General features: G+C 32.7%; 1 long non-coding RNA gene and 1 other non-coding gene across 3 annotated transcripts; one reads left to right on the top strand and one right to left on the bottom strand.

Annotated features, from left to right (window-relative positions):
* Positions 1-2,232: 2,232 nt before the first annotated feature.
* LOC108458499 (uncharacterized) lies at positions 2,233-4,775 on the bottom strand. Of its 2 annotated transcripts, XR_001867306.2 has the most exons (3): positions 4,412-4,758; positions 3,691-3,857; positions 2,233-2,697 (listed from the first exon to the last, which is right to left on the bottom strand). It is a non-coding gene; the product is annotated as an uncharacterized LOC108458499 (long non-coding RNA). The 2 variants fall into 2 exon arrangements; XR_001867305.2 differs by having other exon boundaries at positions 3,691-4,775.
* Positions 4,776-20,902: 16,127 nt separating this feature from the next.
* LOC128292531 (small nucleolar RNA R71) lies at positions 20,903-21,006 on the top strand. Its single transcript, XR_008282516.1, has one exon. It is a non-coding gene; the product is annotated as a small nucleolar RNA R71 (small nucleolar RNA).
* The last annotated feature ends 2,121 nt before the right edge of the window (positions 21,007-23,127 follow it).

Below are 23,127 nucleotides of genomic sequence, written 5' to 3'. Positions count from 1 at the left end.
ATTATAATATGGTTACCAACTTATTCATCAAGCAGTCATGCTCAATCATTATCACGTTGTGTTTATAATGTGCAATTACTATATGGCTATGACCACCTTAGTTGGTCATAGAGCATACATCCAACACACATCTCATATTACTAACCATACATGGCAAACAAACATAATCACATTATAAACATTAGACCTGACATGAATAGCTAGGCTTATAAGCCATAATCAATATGAGTCACATCTCATGGCCATATACATATAACTCAATATAATCAACACATTTGGCCAAAGCAAAATAATACATGTCAATCAACTAGATCCCTATACATGCCACTCACTTGAAATTTCTAATATATGCTTCATTATTCCAAAGATAGCGACTTGATAGTGTGATGCTACCTCTGATGATCTCCAACCCCGAGCTAACCTAAAAACATTAAAGGAGAGGAAAGGAAAGAACTAAGCTTTATAGCTTAGGAAGACCGTATGAAAATAATAAGCAATTTATCAACTTGCTTCTCATGGTAATACAACCCTATTTGCATTTTCACTCATGTTCCAGTCAAGCTGTTTTCTCAAGTCACAGTCACTAAATTATTTATATCTGAAGCTACGGAACTCTAAATTAAGTTATGCTAATTTTCCCTGAAATTAGACTCACATATCTTCTTATCATAAAATTTTCAAAATTTTTGGTCAGCCAATTAGTACAGTTTATTCCTCAAAGTTACCCTTTTTTGCTGTCTGACAGTTCTGACCCCTCTTCACTAAAAATTAATTATCTCTTAGTACGAGATTCGGATGATGTTCCCGTATATTTATCTTGAAAAAAAACTCATTAAGAATTCTAATAATATAAATTATATATCATAACTATTTTTTTACAATTTTCAATTATTTTCTCAATTCAGAACAGGGGATTTCGAAGTCATTCTGACTCTGTCTCACAACAATTAAAATATTTCATAATATGAAACTCTTTTGCTTACACAATTTCTTCTATGTGAAACTAGACTCATTAGGATTTAATTTCATATTTTATTCAGCCTCTAACTCAATTTTCATAATTTTTGGTGGATTTTTAAAGTCAGACTATGGCTACTATCCAAAACTGTTTTAGTGTAAATTAACGATACTACGTTTATCACACCATATTAATTTATTTTCACCACATTGGTAAGGTTACATATTCATACATCATAAGTATAGACCTATAACCACAAGGTCAACACAAAATCATTCTCATAAGTATGAATTACCTATTTATATCTTCACTAAATGTGCATCATAAACTGAAATCATTTATCATGAGCTTGGCATACATACCTGTGTTACTCAACATGCTCATATTCATTCCTTACTACAACAAAACAGCCTACCGTGACACCTTTTTTGACCTAAGATGACGCAAAAAAGGTTGGCATAGGTTTCGCGACGCTTCTCTTGACGCTTCCAGAAAGGTTGTCTATAGTACAGTTGGCATAGGCTCCGCGATGCTTTTGAAAAAGCGTTGGCATAAGTCAACATAAGCCGACCCTTATTGAAGGGTTGTGAAAGGCCCAGTCAATGCCGACCTTTAAAAAAGGTTGGGATAGACCTAGTCAAGGCCAACCTTTGAAAAAGGTTAGGATAGACCAATCTAAGGTAACACTTAAAAAAGGTTGGGATAGACTCATTTAAGATAACCTTTAAAAGGTTGGGATAGACCTTGTCTAAGGCAACCCTTAAAAAATGTTAGGATAGACTTGTTTAAGGTAACCTTAAAAAGGTTGGGATAGACCTTCTCTAAGGCAACCCTTAAAAAAAGTTGGAATAGACTCGTCTAAAGCAACCCTAAAAAGGTTAGGATAGACCTTGTTTAAGGCAACCTTTAAAAAAGTTAAGATAAAGTCATCTAATACAACCTTAAAAAGGTTGGGATATACCTTATCTAAGACAACTTTTAAAAAGGTTGGGATAAACCCGTCTAAAGCAAAGTTGAGATAGACATTGTCTAATGCAACTTTTAAAAAAGGTTTAGATAGTTGGGATAAATCTTGTCTAAGACAACCTTTAAAAAAGATTGAGATAAATCCGTCTAAAGTAACCTTAAAAAGATTAGGATAGACACGTATAATGTAATTTTTTCTATTTTTATTATTTCAATATTAATATATTTTTATAAATATTTATAGTGAATAATGATAGGAATTGTGCTTTAAATACAACTAAAAAATATAAAATATAAAATATAAAATATAAAATTAAAATTAAAATAATAATTGAATATTCACTACAAAAATCGATCCAACAATCAAAATACACTAACATGTAGCTTAAATGTATATCACTAACATTCAATTCAATGTACAAAAGTAAACAAATAAAAAAGTACCTAAGACAATGGACATTGATATTGATGTTGTACTACAAAAAAGCTAATACAATTTGAAATTGCAACTTCAATTCCAAGAAACTCTGTTGAACTCTTATTTCTACAAAGGTAGCCCCAAGTAGTGAAATATATCCAGATCCAAGTATACCATATACCCTAACAATCCATTTTGTTTACTAACTACTTGTAACATATGCAGTTTTCTCTCTTTTCACCTTTATTGCTTCCTGACTCTTGGCTATATTTAGCCTTATCCCTCGAGCCCCAACCTTGCTGTAAGCCAATTGCAGACCTCATTCATCTCTTTAGGGATTGTGTAATGACCAATCCTGCACAAACCGGATCAAAAACTTAAAACTTTGTCTAGTTTTGTATTCCCTTTAAGATCAAAAGGACTGAGAATAAAAAATAAAAATAAAAACAAAGGACTGAGTGTTTAAGGTTCTTGCACTCAATTCTACACAAACAACACTTAATTTCATTTTTACTGTATCTTCTATAATAGATATTTCTTTATCATAATTGCAAACACAATGAATACTTCATCGTAATGGTTTATTACTATGAATGTTGGTATCACATGTGCTTTACCATTGCATTCTAATATAACAATTAGTGAAGTTTCAGGTGGTTTGAAAGCTTCAAATAAAAGTTCGCAAGATGGAGAAAAGGATGGAACATAAAGAAGATAAAAGCTTAGAATAGAACAAGTATTCTACATAAAATTCTGAAAACGAGAATACTTTGTTTACCAGGGGTAACATACTCAAATGCTGCAGGGTTGTATTGGAGAACTTGTGCATGAAGTTCCAAGGGCTCCAAAAAAAAAAAAAAAAAAAGAAATATAATCACTTGCTTACACCTAAGACTGGCATCTCAAATCCATAATTAATCATTTAATATTCCATTGATTGTTACTTTTTTTTATACTTGGCTTTTGCTTATGGGAAAAAAAAAATTTCTGAAAAATCAAAATTACAGTTATTTAACATAAAACGCATAATTTTACTTTCATCTTTTTCATAAATGATAGAATTATATATGCTCTCTATATAAATCGTTATTTCAAACGCGTATAATTTTTCCTTTTAACAACTTCGAACAGAAAATATAGAAAATAGCGAACGCCGAACATCAATTAAATCAAATAGCAACTATGTGGGTCAAATTATTCAAAAAAGAAGAAGAGATAAGACTTATATAATCAATAACAATATCAAAGATTTAGAAGTCCAAATATTTTCTTTCAGATTTCACTGCATTGAGAAAACACTAAAAAATTGAGCTAAAATTTCAAATTCACTAGAATTTTAAACACTTACAGATATGAAACGTCAGTTTTGCGAAGCAGATTAGCAATTCGACTAGCTTGAGCTTTAATTTGCTTTCGGTTCAAAGACCTGGAAGCTCCAACAGCTGGGTCGTCAAACAGCCGGAGCTCCAGATCCGAAGCACCACAGAAAACAGGCAACGAAGGAAGCAGCAAGCACTGCGCCACCTCGGAGTGGATGGTGTGTGGTTTGCATAAAAAACCACCATTAGTAGAATATAATGTTAGCTTCACAGAAGTTATTACATAAAAGAAATTATCTTATATGCCAAAAATAAGAAAAATGGAAGTTTTTTAAAACTAAATATATTAAATTGAAATTCGGTTCAGAGCTCTAATCATCTGTTAACAATTTATTAACAAGTTGAAATCTTTTTAAACTATAGAGAACAGATACAGAGAGAGAAAACCTGTAGCTCAAAACCAGTAAATAAAAAGAGCAGGAAGGAACTCAACATAGCTAATTTGAGTCAAGTGAGTTGACTTCATGGCAAAACAAAAATGAAAACAACGAAAAAATCAAATTATAACGCCCAGTCCTTTTACATTTTCTTGGCAACCAGACAGATCAAAATGTACAAAATCTAACAACCAGCCCAAAAGCCGCAATTACATTATCGAAAATTTAAAATATTTTTATAAGAAATAAAATTTAAAATCAGGGAAAGTAGGGGAGGAAAGCCAACGAGAAAGAGAGAGACAGGAAAAACAACCAGAAATGGCCATGGCGAATCCACAACCGCCACCGCATACGTCGGTCCAAGAATGGTCAATGGAATCCGGAATCCGCATAAGAACCGGCGATACAAGCGGAGCTCATTGCGGTAACGCTCCAGGTAAATATTCCCACATGAAAACCACACGCTCTCTATTAACTACCTCCATTTTTGTTCAGAGAGTTGAAAATGAGTGGTTCCTTTAGTAAATATTGTAGGAATCTAAGGGTAATTTAAAAGGAATTAGGGTTTCATTTGAAAAAACCAAGAATAGAAAGACCTTGAGCCCTAAGAAAAATGAGAACAGATTTGGGCAGAAAGGAAAAAAAATTTTAAAAAGATAAAATAAATGCCGGGGAAAAAGTGTGAAATTGGGGGGGTGGGGGATTTTTCCTTTCCATGATTTTGTAGTTAAATTTATGTTAAAAAGAGATTTAATATTTTTAAAAATTCTTCAAATTTAGTTCAAAAAATAATAATTAAATTGATAAAAATATAAATTTGAGAGTTAAAATTTACAATGATCAACTCTTTTAGGAATTAAATTGATAGATGGGTATGACATGGTCTAGTATTGTTGAAAGAATTTCTTTTTCAATATTATTATTTTTCAATATGAAATTCTAATTGTGATTTAAATATATACTTGAAACTTTAATTTTGATTTAATCATACATATTTTAAAAATAAATACATTAATTTATTTTTATATTGAATAAATATAAATATTTATGTATGCAATATATAAATATAAAATGATATTATATCAATAATTGTGTTAATAATTTACAAGAACTGGATTAAATTAAATTTCATATATATCAGGCACTTCCCATTTTCCTTGATAGCTTGGTTACTGCTTGGGGTGCTATCTTGATACCAATGACCTTCATTCTTCTATTTGGTGAGGTTAGACCACCTTACATGATTTGAATTGAAAGTGCCCTTGAATTTGGAGCAAGTAACAATCCTTGTTGAAACGCTGAACATGATATTCTGTGATATGTTTAACTTTTGTGTGTGATACTCAGATACCATTTGCTATAGTTTTGGTTGAGCAACTTTTGCCACTTAGTTTTCCAACCATTCTGGCTTAAGAGTTGCTCTTGGAAAATGGAAGTACATGTAACTGCGGTAAAAAGGAAGCAAGCTCTATGCATGCTCTAATTGCTATTTAATTGTATGTGCGAGATAATACCACAATCTGTTTGTTCTAGATATGGTTTGGCAATTGGTGCGGCAGTGGCTCCATTTGTTCAAGTTCTTACAGTTGAAACAGAGGGATGCCCGAGTATCTGGGGAGCTGTCACATTGGAGCCTCGCTCTGGGAAATCTGTGTAAGTTACTTTTTATTTCCCAATTATCCATCATTGTGCTTGTTTAGTGTACAGTGAATTGTCAACTATTATATGTATAATTGGTCACTCAATTATGAGAATAATAAATTATGGTCTTTACTAATGGGAAACATTTTTTAAATTTTTTTAAGCTTGTTAATAATGCATTTATTCAGGGAAATTCATTTCCATTTGATGAGAGTGATGTGAGATGTTTGCCTCTAGAATTTCATTTGTCAAATACACTTGTTAATGCACTGCAAAGTTGTTTAGTAATGCAGTGTTAACTAAAATGCCATCAAAGTAGTTGTTTATTAATAGAAACTCATTTCTATTTGATAAGAGTGCTATATGATATGTGGGATGCTCATCTCTAGAATTTCATTTATCAAACACACCTTTGAATGCTTTGCAAGTTTGTTTACTCAAAATTATAATTACTAATTTGAAACTTTTCTGTGAGAGAAAATGAACATATTAAACACGGCAATCTATTTAATCACAACTTTAAACTTTTAATCCATTAATATAAAAATGTACTAATTATAGTTAAAATACCAAGAAGGCATTTTTCATGTAATTTCATTATTTGGTTTCGAGGGATAAAAGATATTCGGATTCCTATTTTACCTTTTTGGCCTTTGTGCTAAATTTGTACCACCACTTTAATGGTCTCTCCTTTCTTTATCATTTCTATTCTTGCTACTTAATTATCAAAAATGGGTGCACCAACAGACTCAGCCCTTGATATTGATGAACAGATCTCGCAGCTGATGCAATGTAAGCCACTTTTGGAGCAGCAAGTACCTTTTTTTTTCACGATCTGTTTGTTTCTCAAGAAAGTATGGAAATTTTGAGCACTTAATTTAATTGTATAATTATTTTAATAGATTAGGCTATATTTGGCTACGAAATGAATATCAAAACGATTTTGAATTGAATTTGTTTTAAGATATTATTCCAATAGCATTAGTTTCTATCGCCGTGTGAATTTTTGCTGGTTATTTATTTCAAAAAGGTGGAGAGGCTTTTGTGTAATCGAGGTTTTCCACCTTATGAGATGAAATTTAGGCAGGTTGTTCAACTCTTTTGGTGCTTTACAAGTGAAAATAATTGAAATTGTTCTCTATGTAACTTATAATTTAGTATTTTTCATAGTAGATAAACCAAGATTAGACTATTGTGTTGGTTGTGCGCAATATTAAGCATTCGACCATCAATATATTTAGATGTTTTGAGGTTTAAAGTTGAACTCGGGGAAGAAATAAAGATAAAAACAACTAACATAGTGGATCACGAAAATGCTTTGCCATGAGCTGCTTTCTGTTTGACTTGTCTACGTATCTAAATAATAGATTGTTTGAGGATAGGCCATGGATTTGGTGATATTTTTTATTTAAACTATGTAGGTTTTAGATGCAACGCCTGTACATGCAAAGGCACATGATTAATAACATGATCAATGAATTTTGTCGAAACAAATTCTAATTCTTGCATTATGGTGGAATTATTAAAAATTTATCTTTCCATATCATAATTCAAAGAGATCAGATAATGTTCTTTGACATATGTGGCTTTGAGGGTCATATAAATGGTTTCTTTACTGGCCAGACTTTGGCTTACAGGTGCATACTTTGGCTTTGAGGGTCGTATAAGTGTTTAATAAGGAGAAAACCATTTTATGTGTTAAATACTGAAAATTTAGGTGTTAAATGCTGCAATTTATGGTGTCTAAAAGTTGTGATTTATGATATTCGAATGATGTATTTTAAGTTGTTCGAATGTGTTAAAGAGTTGATTTAATATAATGCTTAATGGTTGTTTATTGTTGTTCAAAGCATGATGAAATAAACATGTTAGGCGTGGTTTAATACATGCCTTGCTGACCTCTAAGGTTGTCCAAAACAAGACAAAATTTAGTTGTCTTTAAGATGTTCGAATGTGGTTGTTCAAATGGCTTTTCAAATTTTCCAAATGTGTCTTTAAGGTGCTCGAAAATGTCATATTAATGTTGTCCATATATGATTTTGAATGCTGGAACTTTGAAGCATTTAATTTCCTGCTTGAAGTTGATTAAACCATGCTGTAAATGCAAACATTTATATGCTGTTCAAATGCTAAATTAACCATTAGTGAGCTTAAAATTGATCTATTTGAATGTGTTAAATTCATTGTTCAATGTGATTTTATTTATGCTAATGTATTGAGTATATTAAGTTGTGCAATTTGATGTTATATGTGGCGTTAATATTGACTTGTTAATTGCATATTTTATTATTAATTTGATGTTATATGTGTCATTGATTAACTTTTTTTTTCTTTTTTCTCAGGTTTGAGTTTTTGTTGGATGCATGGTCCAAGATTAGCTGAATTCATGCATAGTGACGACTTGTTTAAGCTAATTGCTTATCTTAAAGTGTGCATTCAATCATTATTTTGTTCTATTTGTATTTTGTTAGATTTCTAGTGTAGTATGATAAGTGCGGTATTTTGTTTGATTGTTATTGATAAACTTTTTGTTTGGCGGGATATGTATTTATATCATAGATTATTCTTCTTCTCAATATTTTGATAATGAATTTTAATTTTTTTATATTTTTCATGACTTTTACAATATTTTATAATATTTTATTTTTTTAATTTTTATGACCTTTAGCGGCGTTTTTTAGATAAACGTCGCAAACTTTAGCGGCATCTCCAATAGTGGCGTTTTTTGCGGCGCTTGTAAAAACACCGCGAATAGTTTTAGCGGCGCTTAAAAGTGACACTTAAGGCCTAAAAAACGCCGCTAAAAGTCAGTTTTGTTGTAGTGAATGGATAAGTAATATTTTCTAGGAAACATTGAAATACATGTGTAAGTGCACTTGTTTAAATGAGATAACTAGAAAGTGAGTGTAAAATCAATATGAATGTTAGTTACTCGAAATGGATGACATGATTGAAATATGATTGCTATGATAAAAACTGTGTTACATGTATATAAGAGTTGAGTTAGAGGCTCTACGTCCCCCTCTCCCTTACCAAAGTGGTGTTTTATAAGGGAAATTCCTGAGATTTATGTTGAATGAGTTTCCAGGTGAGAAACCAAAGGGTTCAATGATGGAATGGTTATAAGCATGATTAAAGATTGAGAATGGGTTGATAAGTACAGACATGAGATAGAAAGATATCGGATTGACCGAAAGATTGTTTAATTTTCGCAACATTGCAGTTAGCGAAAAAGGTTAATTTTGGTAAAACGATTTATCTTGGTATTGTAATATCCTGATTTTGGGCCTAGTCGGAATAGTGGTTTCGTGACCACAAAATCCGAGATAGAAATAATTATTTTATGATTATTTTAAGCTCTATGATATGATTGCATGATTGTGTGAAAATTTCGTGAAGAAATTTTATGCATAAAGTGCTTAAATTGAAATTAGAGACTAAATCGAATAATTTGCAAAACTTGCATTCTAGAAGTTTCTAGTATGAAATTGTTTTGAAATATTAATTAGGAGGTCTTAAATAGCAATTTTACCAATTTATAAGTCTATGGACAAAAATTGGACATGGATGGAATTTTTGGAAAGTTTAGTAGTAAGGGCATTTTGGTCATTTAGGGGTAAAATGAATTAAAATACAAAATTAAAAGCCAATTTTGATCATCTTCAACCCCATGGCCGAATATAGCAAGGAGAAACCATGGCTAGGGTTTTTCAAGCTTCCAAGCTCGATTGTAAGTCCGTTCTAGCCTCATTTTTAATGATTTTTACATTTTTGGAGTCCCGGTAACTTGATTTAGCTTATTCTAGCAATAATTTAACCTAGGTTTTATATTTGGAAAAATACCCATAGGTGAAATGTATTTTTGTGTTTTATGATAGAATATGAGGTTTTAAATTATGTTAGACAACTTGTGCTACTCGGTTTTAAGTGAAAACGAGCAAAAGGGCTTAATCGGTAAAAATACCTAATAGTCATAAGTACATGTTAGAGTGAGAATTTGATGTTTCCATAGAAGGGAAAAATGATCAGCATGTCATAAAACATAAGAAAATAGGCTGAAGTTTAATTTACGAGCTTTGGGGCAAAAGTGTAAATATGCAAAAGTTTAGGCGCAAAACTGTAATTTTGCCAAAATATGATTTTGGGTCAATTTGAATAATGTGAGTCCTAATTAGACTATATTTTAAATGATAGAGCAAGGAAAACTGAAATTTGGGCTAAAATGGAAAAATACCAAGTTGTGGACGAAATGGTAAAAGTAGCCATTTTCGCATACGAGGTAAGTTCATATGTAAATGTTGGTAACATAGTTATTATTTTAAATGTTTTTATGTTATTTAAATGATATGATAATTATTATGAAATATTATACTCGTGATAATTGTTTGATAATATGTCAAATTGTGTGATATACTTGGAAAATGTGAAATACTGCCGAGTATCGGCATCGGCATTCCGTAGAAGATGGTTGAGACACATGATTGGGAAAAAGGTCCCGTTGAACCTTAGGAATGGATTAGGATACAAGTGACATGTCACTAGGATATTTGGGCATCTGAACTCGTTGAGTTGAGTCCGAGTTCACTTATGGATGCGAATGTCCGAACTCGTTGAGTTGAGTCCGAGTTCACTTATGGATGCGAATGTCCGAACTCGTTGAGTTGAGTCCGAGTTCGAGAGATGTAACTAGGCATCCAAGCTTGTTGAGTTGAGTCCGAGTTCACTTGTTGATGCGAACGCCCGAGCTCGTTGAGTTGAGTCCAAGTTCGCTTATGGGCGGGTTACATGGTAACTTGGCTACATATGTGTCACTTATGTGCAAACTTTCCATGTATCTGAATTATATTCCGATGTGTTCAACTCGTAAAGTTCTACTCAAATGGAGGAATACTAGAGATGAAAGGGACGTATTGGTGAGTGTTGTGAAATGGATACTTTGAACAGGTATGTACTTAACCCTCGGGTTGAAAAATCGATATAACAATAATATGGTAAAATGATAAATAAAAATATGATATGAATGTCTTGGTGATGATTATGCAAATGATGTTTTATGTTTGCTTATATGGTTATGTTACTTGCTATTTGCATGTGAACTTACTAAGCATTTATGCTTACTCCATCATTTTCATTCCTTGTAGTTTTGACAAGCCAGCTCGGAAATCGGGAACGGTCGGAGGTTCGCTCACACTATCTGTATACCATCTTGGCATAATGGCTTGTATATTTTAAGTATGGCATGTATAACATTATAATGATTTTGTATATATGGTCTTATGATATGGTTATTGAGTGGTATGGAAATGCTTGGTAATGATTAGCCATTGGAATGGCTAATCATGATCATATTTGGTGTTATGTATGTCAAATTGCTAGCTAATCCATGGAAACCATGAAATAGGTAAAATTTACCATAAAATAGATTCTAATAACAGCAGTGATGTAAATTTGAAAAATTACTAAAAATAGTAGAAATGGAATTAAATGATGAGTATGCTATGAAATTGAAGCTTAATGAGTCTATTTTCATATGGATTGAACAAAACAGGTATATGAATTATATTTTATGAGATATTTGAATTTTTGTGAAATAGGGCTAGAGTGATTTTTGGATCTCCTGTTCTGACTTTAAAAATTTATCATAAATTGTACAAATATAATTAGAAGTAATTCTTTATATGTAAAGATTTCTTATTGAGTCTAGTTTTAATAGAAACAAACTTCATAGTCATTGAAATTCTGTATAGAGAGATATCTGATTCGTAATACACAAAACAGGGGAGACTTTAACTAATAAACTGTACTAATTGGCTCGACCAAAAATTCTATAAAAAAATTAGTAAATATATATATGAGTCTATTTTCAGGGAAAATTGACGGAATTGGATTCGAGTTTCAGTAACTCGAGATATGAATTTTAGCGATCGTGACGCAGATTGCTAGTTTAATGGAAATTTTAAAATAAATTGTTTGAAATTTGTTTAAGTAATGAATTAAGTCTGTTAACACCTCGTGTTCGACTCCGGCGACGGTCTCGGGTACGGGGCGTTGCAGGTATGATGTCGAGAAATGTATTGATTGAAATTCCCTCATGAATTGGTTTTCTTAGTAAAGGGAATATTATGGAATTTGGGACGACAGAAATAGTTAAAGGAATAATGTTTGAAATATGAAATGTTCAAGCATGGTAATTATAGTGAACAGTTTGTGGTTGTCTCCATTGAGATATTGTATGAGATTACCTGATATAAGAAATATTATTAGGGCTATCTAATCCCTGATGAATTATTATATTATGAAAATGTTCCTTAATCTTAACGTTAGACGAATATATTGTCAGTCTGATTGGGTTATGATCTGCATGGTTCTGTTTTTCTTTGGTATTTTTTGTTATATTCTGCCTATTGAGAATCAATGAGAAATTGTGTATGGTGGATTTCCTTTCTCAAGAAAGTTAATCAGAGTTAATGTATTCAGTTGAGGTATCAGTATTACTTATGTTAATGCATTTGTTAAAGTATTCGATTGGTATGATGAGTGAATTTGGAATGATGCATGTTGAATCGTTTTGTTGACTAGAAGAGATAATTTCTTGAAATATCAATTACGGATGAATAAGGTCGACTTGATTGTTCAATCTGTATGGAATATATGTCTAGAATTTAATGAGATGTGCATACTTGAGAATAATATTTTATTTCTTCACGGGTAAAAAGACGAATAGTCTAATTAAAAAGTGTATGTTTCCTAGAAGAATCGTATACAATAAGAAGATCTGATATTGATAGTGTGAAGATAATCTGGGTATTAAAAAAATGCTGAAACGATCATTGTTTATCTTTGAGTACAAATTCTTGAAATAGCAAGAATCATCAGAATTATTTTTGCCGTTTCAGAATTAGAATGGAAATAGAAAAGGTTAATATGGATTTTCTTGTCTGGATCATTCCTGTCCTTGAAAGAGGAAAGTGATATGTATCGTTGTTAAACGTTATGAGATGTGTAAATTATGCTGGTATATCCGAATGTCTGCTCACCAGATTCATAGAATTTCGTGTCTTTATGAATTTTGGATATCATGGAATTTTAGTCTCCACTAATTGGATTGAGATCCGAGTTTCATATCATGATTTCTTTGGAAAGCCAGAAGAGGCTTGAAATAAAAAGTAGCTGAGGGTTGAATTGACAAATAATTGGACTGTATGAAATTATAAAGAGTATGAGGTTGAGATGAACTGACTAGTTTTACTATTCGAATTCGAAAGGATTCGGGTGCGAATGTATATGTAACATGATGGTATGGATCGGACTTTTGAGTACATGAGCTTTTTAGTAGAGATTAAGTTTCAGAAAAAGTATTGTAAAGTGAATACCACTTATGATTTTTGTATGTAAAATTTAAAAAGACAGGTAGTAAAAGTTCTTTGACATTGATTATAGGATTGAGGAATCCAATTGAAAAACCAAAACCACTTTTCTGGTAAGATTTTCGGGGACAAAAATCCCTAAAGGGGGAGAAATGTAACATCCTGATTTTGGGGTTAGTCGGAACAGTGCTTTCGAGACCACAAATCCGATGGGGAAAATTTCATTTTTATTATATTTTAATGGTCTACGATTTCACGAAATGATTTCGTGAAAGTTTCGTTCACAAATTTCGACGTTTGGGCATTCAATTTAGTAAAAATGACTAAATTGTAAAAAGTGCAAAAGTTGAGTTCTACATGTTAAAGGTATCAAATTGTTATGAAATTTTAATGGGAGGTCCTTAAATGATAATTAAACCATTGTATAACTTGTTGGACAAAAATGGCCTTGATTGGGTAAAATTTGAAAGAATAGTAAAAAGGGCATTTTGGTCATTTAGGCATAAAATGAATTAAAAGACAAATTTTAAACTCCAAATGTGTCCCTTTCTTCTTGCTATAGCAGAATGTACCAAGAGCAGCCATGGTTAGGGTTTGGCCAAGCTTCCAAGCTTAATAGTAAGTGATTAGAGCTCTGCTTTTAATGTTCTATGTATTTTGAAATCCCAAGTAACATGATCTACTCATTTCTACCATTATTTTGAGCTAGGATTTATGTTTAAAAATTTACCCATGAATGATATGCATGTATTTTGATGTTTAATGGTAGAATATGAAACTTGAAATTGTGTTAAACAACTTTTGCTAAGCGATTTTACGTGAAAACGAGTAAAACGGTATAATCGGTAAAAATACCTAATGTTCATAAGTACATGTTAGAGTGAGAATTTGATGTTTCCATATAAGGGAAAAATGATTAGCATGTCATAAAACATAAGAAAATAGGAAGAATTTTAATTTTCGAACCTTGGGGTAAAAGTGAAAATATGCAAAAGTTTATGGGTCAAAATGAAAATTTGTAAAAATATGATTTTTAGACCCATATGAATAGTGTGACTAATTAATAGGCTAAATGTGATATTATAGATCAAGGAAATCGATATTTGTGCTTAAATCGGGAAAATATAAGGTTATGGACTAGAATGGTAAATTGCCATTTCTAGATCCGAGGTAAGTTTGTACGTCAATAATTTATCGAATCTTTTTATATTATTATATTTTGTTATCATATGAAATGTGGCTGCCTATAGAATGATTGTTTGTTGTAAATTGCAAATTGAAAAAGGACTATGAATAAATTGTAACATGATGGAAAGTGAGGAATTTCCAGGTTGAGCCTTCGAAATAGAAACGATACGAATGATCTATTGTGAGGTCATGTGTGTAGTACTAAGTGCAAGCTACTACGTGTACTGGATAATTGGTCGCATGTGTAGTACTAAGTGCAGGCTATTATGCATACCTGATAACTTCGATCACGTGTGTAGTACTAAGTGCAGGCTACTACGTGTATCAGATGGTTAGGTCACGTGTGTAGTACTAAGTGCAGGCTACTATGTGTACTTAAGATGCATGGACAAAAATGGACAACCATTATTAAGTTAGTATATTATTTCATCAAGGTAAGTTTTGTAAATTAATTAAATAAGTAATATAATAAAACATAACATAAATAAAAAAAATGGCCTTGTTCATCTTTTGCATGACCGAATATACGAAAAAAAAAGAAAGAAATGACTTCCAAGGGTTCGGCCTTGATTTTCTTAAATTAAGGCATGATAATTGTTTGATTTTTGATGATTTTTAAGTTTTTGAGATCGTTGCTTTGAATACTAGCTAGCCCATGCTTGAATTTTTGAATTTGATGATGATTTTGTGTTTTTCCTTTGTTTAAAGCTTGATTATTTTTGTGTTTGATGATGAAAAATAAATATGTGTTAATAGATTTTTATGTTTAATTAAGTGATTTTCAGAAAAAATGTCTATTGGGGATTAAATTGTGAATTTTGTAAATTGAGGGGTCAAAACGTGAAATAAATGAAAGAAATGGGCTACTAGGGACTTTAGTGAAATTTGGCCAAGCATGGGTGTTGTGAAATTTTAAATATTTTGTGTTTTTTGAAATAGGGACTAAATTGTGAAAAATGTGAAATGTCAGGGGCAAAGTGTAAATTGCCCATTTATGTGTTTGTGGACTAATTTGAATGAATATGTTAATAAACAAGTTAAATTTGTATTCATTTAGATCAAGAAAACAGGAAATCGGAATTGGATCGGGGGAAATCTAAAGTTGTCGAATAATCATCTCGGTTCTTTCATCGTTGTCCGAGGTAAGTTCATAAGTAAATAAATGTCGTTAAAATTTGATTGTATATATATATATATTTTATTTGTGCCAAATTGAATTATTAATTGTATATATATGTTCAAGCTAAATTTGTATAAGTATGGGAAAAGTATTTACGAGCCTGAATTGATCGAGTTACGACTTTTGAAAGTCCCATACGAACCTCAGGAATAGTTAGGTTACATATGTCATGACATAGGATTTTGATATGTGTTTTCATGTAAGACCACGTTTGGGACGTTGGCATCGATCTATGATTTACGTGTGAGACCATGTCTGGGACAGTGGCATCTATATGTGATTACATGTAAGAACACGTCTGGGACGTTGGCGTTGTACGAGCTTTTCGACTATCTGAGTATCCTTATTAATTCCAAATGGTTCCACGGGCAATATCGAGTAACGATCGAATGTCAAAATTGAGCTAAGAGGTCAGGTATGTGCTAAGTTAAATGATTGGGAAAATAAGGTAAGTGTGTACTTGTGATATATATATATATATATATATGAAATATGCATTATAAAAGTGAGAATTATATATGTTTATGAGTATATGTACATTCGGCCATTGATATTAAAATCTTAATGTTTATGAGATATGTTTGAGTTTGCAAGCATGATACATGTACATTTGGTTAAGGTTTGTTTGGTTCGGTCTAGTTCAATTGAATTATTTATGTCATTAAAATGAATTATTTGCTTATGACTTACTAAGCTATTTAAGCTTATTATGTGAGTGTGTGTTCATTGTCTTATAGATTTTCGTATGTTGGTTACGAGCTCAGGGATCATCAAGGAAATTCGTCACACTATCGATCGTTGTTTCGGTATTTTAAAAAGCTTGAACTATGAACCTATGGCATATATAGGCTAGATTTGTTTTGGTTGGTTTTTGAAAGTTGTATATATTTAGCCATGCGAAAATGGCTTAATCTTCATGCTTAAGTTTGGTTATATTTGATTATGGTTTGAGTTTATTTTGGTAAGTATATATTATGATATGTATGAATTGTGTTTTGGTTATATGTTTGGATTTGGTTATTTTATGATATAAATGGTAGCTTGTTCAAGGCATGAGTATATTCGGTTAAACCTAGTAAAAAATAAAGGTATATGCTTATGACATGTTCACTTGTGGATTAGCTATTTAGATTCGGTTTGTGATGGCAAGTATGTATAAGCATTATGCTTAAATTATTGTGTATTTAGATTTGGTTTCATATGACTTATTTGACGGCATAAAAATGAAGTTTAGGTATGATTATAATAGTCATGATATGTTTAAGTATTGATGCTTGAAAATGGTCTACATTGATATGGTTATATGCGCATAACTTGTGATGAGAAAAGATGTATATTTTTATCCCTGTTTAATGCATGTTTATGTATACATATAAATATGTCTATTATGCCGTGTGGATGTTTTAGACTAGAATAATATGCATAATATGTGAATTTGTCTAAACATGAAATAGAAGATCGAATCAGAGCATATTGAATCAGCACTTGTGTTTTAAAATTATAATGCTAGTTATTATCCTATATATTAATAAAAAATTGAGCCTTGTGATTTGATCAAATGTGTGTATTATGCAAAAGCAGAAAACATATAAACTTTGCATGTTTTGATTCGGCTATGGTACTTAGGAAATCCTTAATATTATTCAAGTGAGTGAGGCATGAATTGGTTAAAAATGAAATTTGGAATTGGTCATTTAGTAACTATAATATGTTCAACCATTGTAATGTTATTAAGGTTTTATATATGTTTTGTTAGTTTTAATATATGCGTATGTGCATAAGTTTTGAAATGGTATGATTGTCATTCAATTAATAAGATAAATATTTTATCACATGCTTTATTTTTGTTATTTGCTGATACATGTTTGATTATGTTTAAGTATATTAATGATAAGTTTTGTAATGGGAATGAGTTACGAAATATGAATTGTAAGGAATATTTGTTTGAGTTGTGTTATGACCAGTAATGCCTCGTAACCCCATTTCGGTGATGAATACGAGTTAGGGGTGTTACACTGTTTTAGTTGGCTGAGCTTGACCAACCCTTTTTGCTATAGTTGCTTGCAATTCCTTAGGGAAGTTAGGAAAAATAGGCATTGGCTTGGTGAAATTCTTTTCAAGGAACCTTTTTAGAGCAGCATCCCTCCTCTCCACATAGGCCTAGAAGAGAGCCAATTTGTCTTGTACCTTTTCCAAATCTGTAGCAAGCTGAAGCTGCTGAGCCTCAAAAAGATTATTCTATTTCTACAACTTCTCTAATGAACTGAGCACTTGCTGCTCGAATAAACTGTTAGAAGTGGTGGTGGTTGCAGTAGAAAATATTGGCATAAAGGATGTTGAGGCTAAGCTAGGAGGTTGTTGCCGTGGCAAATCCTCCCTAAAAATCATCGCAACAATCAATCTTATAATGGTCCTTTTCCTCATTGGCTTGGACTGAGACATGAGCATGCTGGCAAAGTGTAGTGATTAAAGAAGGAAAGTTCAGACTCTCGACATTCTTTTGTGAGCACTGGTGAATTTCATTGAATATATATTCTTACCCATATTAATCTTCCTACCCTGCATGATGAAATGGAGAAACAACATACGCTCCTTAAAAACTATTGAGTTATAGGTAGAATGGAGTACGTGCGTCTTAAGGAAGTGATACCACACTCTGCACTTGGGCTTCAAAAATGCCCTTTCAACGGTGTAACAATCTTTCCTCGACACTGTCCATTTAGTTCCCGCCATACAAAGGTCTTGAAGAACCTGATTCAACTCACCAATAGTGATGGTTGCAGCAAACTGGGTATGTTCACCTTGGATATCAGAAAGACCATACTGAGCATTAATAGTATCCTAATCAAATAAGATCGAGACTCCTTACACATATATAAAAGCAACATTTGGGGAAATAAGGTGAGCATAAAACTCACAAATAATCTTGGTCAGAACATTCCCCGGATGCAAACAAAATATTTGAAATCAATGTTGCTCCACGGTAGAAGAAACGGATACATCGTATCCCATGATAGGCTCGTCTTTAAAAGAAAACCTTCTTCCAAGTAAAAGGGTCACTTGGCGATGTTGTTCTGGTACCACTCTTCTGTTGTAGTGTTAAAGAAAGTGCGAGTTGGCATAGTAGATGATTGAGGGGTTGTAACACCCCTTACCCGTATCCAAAGCCGAGATAAGATTTAAGGCGTTACTGGACTCAAACGTAACCAATCATACAAAACCAAGACAGGAATTTTCGTCCAAATTTAAAACTTTTCATTTACATGCAAAACGTCCCTTATATGGGCTTATGAGGCCCAAAACGTACCTTAGGAGTGGTTCGGGACTAAACCGAGAACTTTGGAAACTTTTGGAAAACTTAAAAAATTTTCATACTTTGGAGAGTCACACGCCCGTGTGGCTTGGGACACGCCCGTGTAACTCTCTGACTATGACGTCATCAACTAAATAAGGTCACATGGCCAAGTCACATGTCTGTGTTCTTGGGCCGTATGGCGAATTAAATTCCAAAAATCAAGTGCAGACTTCGCGCGGCCTGGGCACATGCCCATGTCTTAAGGTTGTGTCCTTCACACGATTGAGATACATGGTCGTGTCTCTGCTCGTGTGTTTACTACTCGGCAATCTGTTTTGCTTTATTAGGGTGCAGGGAACACACAGCCAGATCACACGCCCCTGGGGTAGACCGTGTGTCACACACGGCCAAGACATATGCCCTTGTGTCTAAATGTGTGGACAATTTCTCGACTATTTTCCAAGCCATTTGCCATCCTTAAACACTCACATACCTACACTCACTTCATAGCATGCAACATGGCATATTTGATTACTCAAGCTTTCACATTCATGGTTAAATTATGACTTGGTAATGTCAACATATCACCTATTCAAACTATCATTCTTTCATATGGCATTCCATACCAATTTTATATTTGTCTATCATCTTTACTAACTTACTTTCAAGTTAGCCACTTGCATCACCTTTATTGTCATACACATTAATCATATTTCATACACCAAACATACATGCCATCTATCACACTCATTAACAATAAGCAACCATAACCATATTAAAGCATAAACATATTTGCATGCATGCACTAATAAATAGGGTTACAACCCAAATAATCAATATGAGCCACCTCTCAAGACCATATACAAAATAGTCACAATACTTTCATGAGCCAACACATTTGGCTAATCAATATGACACATAAAAAAAAAGACCAAGTCCCTATACATGCCATACTCAAAATGATGAGACTAGCTATACCAAATATTCAATTAATAGTGTGATCAAGTCTCTGACATTTTCCAATCCCAGAGCTAGCTTGGCTACACTATAAGAAAGAAAAAGGAAAGGGGGTAAGCATTAAAGCTTAGTAAGTTCACATGCAAACAAAATACAACTTAAATAAGTATTAATCATACATTTGACATAATGAACATAATCTTGTATTTTATCAAATCTCTTAAACTCATTCTTCATATATATATATATTCATATTCTCACCACAAGTTCATCATATCTCATGACATTCTCATGAGTTAATGTACATACCAGTGCCCAGTTGCACATAATAACTTACTTCCTCGTCTTTGACATATTCATCATGATTACTCATTAGACTTCCTTTAAAACTACCCATTCAACACTCAGAATACTATCGGATGCAACAGAATCTCACACCTAACTGCCTCATATGTAGCCAATGCTACCTCATATCACATATCACATGTTGCTCACTTTCGAGCTACTCACGGGTCTGCTCACATTGGCTTTGGATTAATGCATCATTTTTCACTATGTATGCCTTCAATAGGTTTTCTAAGCCATTGGAAGCTTCAAAATTAAGGTTGTTTTTGAACTTGCTGGGTAAATACATGTGGCTGGGTTGATCTAGGTTCTGCACAAGTGTTACTAGGTCCAGCCCGTTGGTTACTCCAAGAGAAATTAGGGTGGTTTTGCTAAGATGGGTTATAAAAATTAGATTGCAGTCCTTGCCTTCCTCAGTTCTAGTTCTGGTTACCCATGTAATACACGGATTTTGGGTTTGATGGGCATTCTTTGAACAATAGCCCTTCCCCACAATAAACATAGGCTATATTTTCAAATTAATTTGGTGACTGAGCTACAAAATTATTAAACCCATTAGTAGTAAACTTTTTAATCATTGAGGATATCGAGGATACTTGAGATGCAAGTAAAGTGAGAGCATTCACTTCATGTGATCTAATGACTCATCTTCATTACATTGCTCGATTGGTTGGCCACTGGTAATTGTTGCTGGCAATCCTCTCGATGATTTCATAAGCCTTGATATAAGACTTAGAAAGGAGAGCACCATTAGCAAAAGTGTCTACCACCATCCTTGTGTGAGCATTGATATCGTTATAGAACGTCTCCAAATTAGATGCAATGAGGATTATGTGATGAGGGCATCTTCATAATAGTTCTTTAAACCTTTCCCATGCCTCATACAAGGACTTGTGATCTATCTGTTAGAAGGTACTAATATCGTTCCTCAACTTAGCATTCTTGCTAGGTGGGAAGTACTTCATAAGGAATCGTTCTACTAACTTTAGCCATAAGGTAATGGAATTTGAAGGCAGTGAGTTCAACCACGCTCGAGCTTTGTCCCTTAGTGAATATGGGAATAGCTTTAATCATAGTACATCTTCGGGCACTCCGGCTAGTTTGAAAGAATCGCTCACCTCCACAAACAATCTTAAGTGAAGGCGAGGATCTTTGGTAGGCATTCCACTCAATTGGCTCACGGTTTGAAGCATCTAGAGCATGATTGGCTTCAGCTCAAATTGTTGTGCTTCGATTTCGGGTCTCCTAATACCCAGATTAAGCTCATGAAACACTGGCACGACATACTTTCTTAGAGCTCTATCCCTATCATCAGCAATAAGGATAGGATTTTAACAATGATTTGCACCATTTTCTTAATTCAGATTTTCAAAATTCATCTCTTCGGTCCTTCTCTGAACTGCTTGTCTTCTTCTTTGTCGAAAAGTCCTTTCAATCTCAGGGTCTATGGGGAGTAAGTTGATACTTTGATCAATAATCATAAGCACCTAGCACAATCACAAAAAAATGATTAAATTAAAATTAAATATAAAAATAAACCAAAATGAAAAATTAACAATTTTACAAATAATGTCTTTTAAAATAGTACTCAGCAACTGCGTTAAAAAATTGGAACGACAGAAATGTACAAATGTACATAATCGTATCAAGTAATAAAGTGACAAGTAAATGTCGAGTTATCGTACCCACAGGAACTGTGAAAGAAAAATATTTATAAAATCTAAATCAAACACTTTAGTGATGAGAAAAATATGTTGTTTTGAAAAAGTGATTTAAAAAATAAAAATTAGCTAAGTAATAATAATAAAAAGTAAAAATTCTAATGCACGATTTCAAAAAGATGAATTTTAGTCAATATGACATAATTGTGTTAGATCGATTACTCTCCTTAACTTAGAATTACTAAACCCATGTTTATGTTGTTACGAACATTTTCACGGCAACTTGGTAATTTGTTAACTACTGCACATACATACTTACTAAATTAACAAATCTCTTGAACATTTCTCAATGCCAATTCAAACAATTAATCAATCTTCATAAGCACATATAAGATTAAGTGAGGTAACAATTTTCTATATTGAAACAATTTAATCACAATAATCTTGCAAGTTATGCAAGGCTAATGTACCGTTTAATACCGTCGCTAATTTAACCTTCAGCTACATTAGAAGATTAAACATGCTTCAATTAAATACTGTGTCAATTAATTACAATTTCAATATGTAACACCCCGTACCCGAGACCGTTGCCGGAGTCGAACACGAGGTGCTAACAGACTTATTTCATTGTAAAACACAGTTCATTTAAAATTTCCAGACAAGCTGGCTAACTGCGTCACTGTCACCTTAAAAATCATACCTCGAGTTCCAAAACTCGAAAACAAGTTACGTAAATTTTTCCTGAAACTACACTCATATGGACATCTACAATTTTTTTCCTAGAATTTTTGGTTGGGCCAATTAGTACAGTTTATTAGTTAAAGTCTCCCCTGTTTCAGGGTTCGACTGCTCTGACCTTCATGCATTACGACTCATATATCTCCCTGTACATGGCTTCAATACTTATGCCATTTGTTTCTAACGAAACTAGACTCAAAAAGGAATCTATAAATATATGGAATGACCTCTAATTATCTCTGGTTAATTTATAGTGAATTTCCAAAGTCAGATCAGGGGATCCAGAAATCGCTCTGGCCTTGTTCCACGAAAGCTTAAATATCCCTTAAAATACAACTCATATGATCGTTTCGTTTCTTCCGTATGAAAGTAGATTCATCAAGGCTCGATTAAATAATTTATTCACTATTTAATTCCATTCCCACTATTTTTAGTGATTTTTCAAATTTACGCCACTGCTGCTGTCAGCATCTGCCTTTAAGGTAGACTTTACCTATTTCATAGTTTCCATGATTCAACTAGCCCTTTAGCATATATAGCACAAATTATGATCATGATTAACCATTCCAATGGCCAATCATTGCCAAGCATATCCACACCTCTCAATAACCATATACATACAAAATGATTATAACACTATGCTTAAAATATATAAGC

This window comes from Gossypium arboreum, chromosome 4 (genome assembly GCF_025698485.1).
Source record: "Gossypium arboreum isolate Shixiya-1 chromosome 4, ASM2569848v2, whole genome shotgun sequence".
Taxonomy (NCBI): domain Eukaryota; kingdom Viridiplantae; phylum Streptophyta; class Magnoliopsida; order Malvales; family Malvaceae; genus Gossypium; species Gossypium arboreum.
This window is presented reverse-complemented; position numbering and strand designations above follow the sequence as displayed.